General features: G+C 43.4%; 1 long non-coding RNA gene across 1 annotated transcript; it reads right to left on the minus strand.

Annotated features, from left to right (window-relative positions):
* Positions 1–4,300: 4,300 nt before the first annotated feature.
* On the minus strand, positions 4,301–5,519 carry LOC146811005 (uncharacterized). The gene is made up of 4 exons (XR_014965767.1): positions 5,482–5,519; positions 4,909–5,012; positions 4,735–4,827; positions 4,301–4,641 (listed from the first exon to the last, which is right to left on the minus strand). It is a non-coding gene; the product is annotated as an uncharacterized LOC146811005 (long non-coding RNA).
* Between the last annotated feature and the right edge of the window lie 522 nt (positions 5,520–6,041).

The raw sequence follows: 6,041 nt of genomic DNA on the forward strand, positions 1-6,041 counted from the left end.
CACATAACATTTCTTCAATACTCTGTGAATACGTACTAATTTTAGAGCTGCTTAGATACTTCGACTGCAATTTTTAATCATATGCCTCTCTACCCTACCCAGTACATGAGGAAGTTCCTTATGTATGACCTGCCGGGTATTGATGAACCATAAAACATAACACAATTAGGGTGAGTCCATTGTTTTTGTGCACTTTTCATATCACAGGTGGCTGCATTCACAAGATATTGTCTGTAAAAATCACATCTTGTGGCACCTGGATTTTACTTTATTTTATACCTTTTCACGATCACAACAGTGTGTTGCAAGTCAGTTGCACAGGGGATAGGAGAGTCAGTTTGCCTACACTGTAGGTCTTGTTTTATTAACAGTTGTGCTACTTTCTTCCAGCAGGTAGATCCAGTACTACCAGGTACTCCACACAACAGAAGCTTGGGTGGCTAGTAGTGTGAGTTTTTACCACATCACTATCATTGGTGTAGATAGATTTTTATACCCTGTAGGTCCTGACGATTATTGATTAGGCGAGAAACATGTTAACCTTGCACACAAAAGAGCGTCTTATCTGAGACATAACCTCAGCCTTGCGCCTCTTGTTTTTCGTTTACTCAGGGTAGGAGACCCACGTTACAAAGATCTTTGTTGCTGGTACTCCCAATCCTGTTTTAACTCACATATTCAACACACCTTTTTCATCTACGCTCGCCAGGCCCCTCACCCCAACGGCACCAAACGGCTATTGGAAAAAACATCTCCGCCAAAGTGCCCCTCATTGGGAGCCCCTTGGGTATTGCAGTGCCGACATGACAAGAAGCAGCCTGATGATGAAGCATGACACCCATTTGGATGTGTGAGGGCCCTAAATTCCAATAAAATGGATTTCCAACTCTGAACCATCCTTGGTTGAGTAATCTTTGAATTCCCTTCAACTGACTCTGTTTTAACCAAGTAGGGACAGCATATTACTTTTCCTATATTGATTCAGGGCATTTATGCTGGACCTTGCCACAATCCCATTTGTCCCTCCTTTTTGTATATGACCATTGCTGTTTGTCCCACCACCCCTAACCTTGCACATCTTTGAGGAGGCCCATCCGGCACCAGCAAGGTCGTGAGCAATTCCCTTGCCTCAGCAAGATCCTCGACCCAGGCACTTTGTCTCTGCTACATTTTGTACTGTCAACTGTGGCCCTCCACAGCACCCCTAACCTGGTGGCAATGAGAGGGCTTTAGGCTATTACAATCTCGTGCTCCAGGAGGCCCCACCCTATGGGAATTCTGGAGCATGAATTTGCCTTGGCAAATTGGACAAAGCTTGGCATCTTTGGTTAGGTTTGTCATGCTTAACTATATGTGCAGAATAAAACATTGCCCACATCTTGAAATAACCAGCTTCCAGCTCCCCCCCTGTAACTGGCTTTTCATCTGTGTGCCTACATGATGAGGTGTCTAGTAGAGTGATGTTTGCATGAGTGGACTGACTGTGTCACTGCAACAAAGGCATAAAGAGGTTGTCTCCTGCCTCTTTGAAGTCCCTCTGGCTTAGTGAAGTAAGAAAGGGAGAGTCTGTTGACTCCCAAGGGCTCAGTTTGTTGTGCCCTTGTATCCCTTGAGCAGAGTACACAACTTCAACCTCTGTCTCAGGCCCTCTTAACTCTAACCCTTACCCAACTACTCTCTTCTTTGCTCTCAAGTGCTCGTCTGCTCTTTACTCCCACACTTTTTTCTGTTTTCTGCACATTTCCTACCTCCATTCAGACACACAAGACAAGTGTTGTAAAATAATTCAAGAATCTTCTTTGTCGGAAGAAGATGCTTCTTCCGAAGCAACGCAAGGCCAGAAACCATTGTACAAATAACTGCAATTGGTTTTAAAGTAAAAGGGTAGGACCTTATGACAGAGCACGCGGAACAATATGGCGTAGTTCACAATCTAATGTTTTAAAGTTACAACACATTTCCTTTCTTCCAGGCAGGATAGATTGTGATTCTTAAGGCTTACAGAAAAGGCAAAACACATAACACTGTCAAGGCAGAGGTTTGGACCAGCACACACACACAACAACATTCAAAACAACAAACTAGTCACATGCAACACAAGGTAGAAACTTTGAACTGTAATACCAGCACAGACACAAAGGTCTTTAGCCATTCAGGAGGTCTCCATGACCTTACATTACTCTCCGTGGTGATAATGGATGCCACATCATTGAGTGAACCCACAGTTGAGGCACTAATACCTGAAGCCATTACTTCTACCACCCAGGCAACTATTATACTAAAACCGTACCATTATCCAATCTTTACTCATAATTTCACTTAACAACCGCTTGAAAGATCATGTGCATACAGGCTGCTCACTTGCAGCCTCGCACATTGGAACTATCAACAGACCACCACCTCCACACTACCTCTTCACACAGGGGGTATGTTTACAAGAAATGTTGCATCGCTGTGTTTATCAGCGATGCGTCAAAACTACGCTTCGTTATGACAGAATCCAACACCATGGCAGCGCCATATTTACAACACTGAGCACCATGGCGTAAGGATCTGTGTGTAGAAAAAAAAAATGATGTATCCATGTGCACCATGCCGTAAGAAATCTGAAGCTTCAACTGCAAAAGTGATGTAGGACTGACTCACGGGACATAAAGTGACGCAAAATGACCCTACATCACTTATGAGTGCGGAATGTGTCAAAAAAGTACAAAAACTGACACATCGGGGGGGGGGGGGAAATGGCACACTTTACAGAAGGCAGCCATGGAACAGAGATCAGGCTGCAGAAGCAAGGACAGAAACCCCAGCTACACCAGCCAGGATGTCTAGGCAGACTTCCAGGGGAAGAAGAATTCCAACTTCAGTGAGAAAGAGAATGACATCTTGATCACAGAGGTGAAGGAGCATCAACATCAGCTCTTTTTCACTTCCAAATTGCCACTAGGGAGGAATGTGGCCATTTGGCAGTCTATCATGGAGAAGATGAATAGTGTAGGACAAGTGAAGAGGACTGTCACTGACTGCAAGAAGGGCGGGCATGATTATAAACACTGGATAAAAGAGAAACTCGTCAATAGATTGAAGACAGCAATGCAGACCAGAAGAGGGTGCCCAGGGCGCCAGGAGGAGCTGGATGTCTTGGAGAAGCGGGTGGGAGCTGTCATCCCAGATGAGTTGGTGTATAGAGTACCAGGATACGACAGTGCAGCACACAAGGAACAACTACAGCTGCAGAGTAAATATTAACAAGGGGCAATATGGGGAAAAGATGTCATGTTGTGCAGTTCACCCATCTGTATCCCAGCGCTCCACTGTGCTGTGTGCAGTTTCAAAGGCAGGAATCTGGATCATGTCCCGTTAAATGGCTCAGAAATGTCACTCACACTGCACAGTTACATGTTGTACAGTTCTGTACAGCTCACTTATGTATCTCCACTCCATGGATGAAGTGCAGTACCAGTCCTTCTCCACCTTTGTATAGTGGTACGTGTAACTGATTGCACAAACGAGGCACTTATATGCTACAATTTGACTCAGGACAACGATGCATGTCAATTTGCTGTGCTGCCCTGTGTCAAAAGAAAAGGGTAGGAATATGCTGTATCTCTGAGATATGGTGCATTCATGTCCTCTCAAACTGCGCTGGTTCGCAAAAGGCTGCCTAGCACCAATGCAGGTACCCTTGCACCATGGTGCAAGGGTACCTGTTTTGAAATCAGGTGGTATTTATGCAGGAAAGGGCATCTTTCTTCTTAAAAACGACTTTTACCCCACCCCTGGAGAGTATTTTTTTCACACACTCCCTGGTGTACATATCCTGGTAAATATGGAAATGCATCAAAATCCAAGGGAAACCCAACGCGCCCATGGTACACCCGCCTGGCACAGAGTAAGGCAATGCAGCGACTTGGGCTGTCTTGCCTTACTCCATATCAACAAGGCCATGAAAAGCCATGCAAAGCGACTTTGTGTGGCTTTATATATATGGGTCTGCAGCCTGGTCTGCAGCCTGCTCTGTCGGTGTGCCATAAACAGTGATATACCCGATGTGTAACTTGCATGTAAATATGTTTGCCTATGCCCCATGAATTGGAACCGTTAAAACAAAGGGTAAACCCAAAAAATCACTGGGACCTGGGTATCAAACAGTAGAAGGGAAATGGTCCCAGAACATGAATATTTTTAAAGACTGGACAAAAACAACAAAATTACTTAAGCAATCAAGTAATATCCAAGTGTTATTTAATCACACCTAGATAGAAACACGTTTTTGTTTAGATAAATACACATTAATCAAACAGTGCGGGGTGCCAAGGGAGGGGGGGGAGAGGGGGGTGATGAGTCGAGTGAGGTAATGGGGTTAGTGACATACAAATATTTATAACATTAGGCACAAATCAATTGTAAGGCAAGCAATATTATGCCACATAATCAGGATGAAATTCATTCATTAGAGAATAGATTATTTGACAGAAACCATGTACAATCGGAGGAACACAGTGCACATTGCACTATTGAGGGTACTGGCAAGGTCAAATGTCGACGTTTCGACCCCTGGACATAGGTAGGTTGATTGCGTCCTTACTGGCGGGGTCTTCCTCAGGACAAAAAGGACAGTGTAACAAGGAGGGATGGCACCTACAAAAAACATTAGGTAAGTATTAAGTGTTGTATCGAGTCCCAAAAAGGATATTGAGGGGGACTAAGTAGGGAAAACATCACCATAATTACCATGTTAGAAGATGGACATCTAGTTAATGTTAGCTTGGCGTCAAAGGGCGCAGGGGCTGGTAGGCTCCAAGGGAGGGTGGGAGTGACGTACACCTAAAAAGAATTTAAGGTGTCATTGTAATGATCCATAGAACGGATGCATGGATTCTTGTAGTTCAGGTGAATTTAACTTACTAATTTCCGATCAAATCACAAGGGAGGTGTTATTCACTCCAACTTCACACGCCGTGGCAAACATCGGTGGAACAAGTGAAATTAATCACGGAGAAAATCGGCCTCTATAAATTTGAAGTGAAACAAGTACTGATGTAAAAACGAGTTAAAAGCTAAACCAAGAGGATATACAGAGCAAAGGACCGGGTCCCCTAATCTATCATCAGCAGAAGAGGATTCAGTAAAAGAAGAAATAATCCACACAATAGAACGTGATGAAGCATGAAACCTATCCGTTACCTGTGAGTTAAAAGTAAGGAAGGGACAAAAGTTCTTGCCTATGTTATTGAGAATTCCATCCAAGTGCGCAATCTAGCTCATGTACGGTAGAGTCACAAAGGGCCCATCGTCAAAAGAGAAGCACTATCTTATACTTAAAAATATATTCCCACTAGAGGTCAGAGCAAAACAGACTTATGCGCTAAAAATCATACAAAGTGAGGAAATCGCATAATGGAAAAATAACCAATGAAACTATTAAATCGTGCTCACTATGGAAAGATAAACCGGATGATAAACTGGAGGCTCCCTTACCTTGAGCAACATCCATAAATGCGGAGCTCGGGGTTTCCTGACAAAGCACTGGGGCTGTAGTGAGTATTCACTAATATAGAGACGCCCAGGGCCGCGTGACGTTCAACGGGGCGCAGACGCTAGATGCTGGCAGTGTTAGTATATTAGAAGAAAGACAACCCGTGTAGTTTGCACTTGGCTAATTGAGCCATAATATTGGAATTTGGAATTCAGAAAAGATGATGGAAAGTAATTCAATATGGAGTGCTAAGGGAAAATATACGTTTCTTATGAAAGCGGCTGATGTCAAAAATAAATTGTCGAATGGTGATGTTCAATGTCTATTGCTAGTGAGTATACATACATTTTGTCCTGCACCTCATTACAAATGGTTCAGACAGGTACATTAGCGCACAATGACATGAAATTACATAGCATAGAAAAGGCACTTTTTGATGTGGCAGAGAAATGGAAATTAAAAAGGTCTAATAAAACACACAGTATGAACAGAGAAACATCTGGTAGTGTACTGATTTATACATGCATGGAGGCTGTTGGAGGTAATGTGCATTCGAAATAGG

This window comes from Triturus cristatus, chromosome 7 (assembly GCF_964204655.1).
Source record: "Triturus cristatus chromosome 7, aTriCri1.1, whole genome shotgun sequence".
Taxonomy (NCBI): Eukaryota; Metazoa; Chordata; class Amphibia; order Caudata; family Salamandridae; genus Triturus; species Triturus cristatus.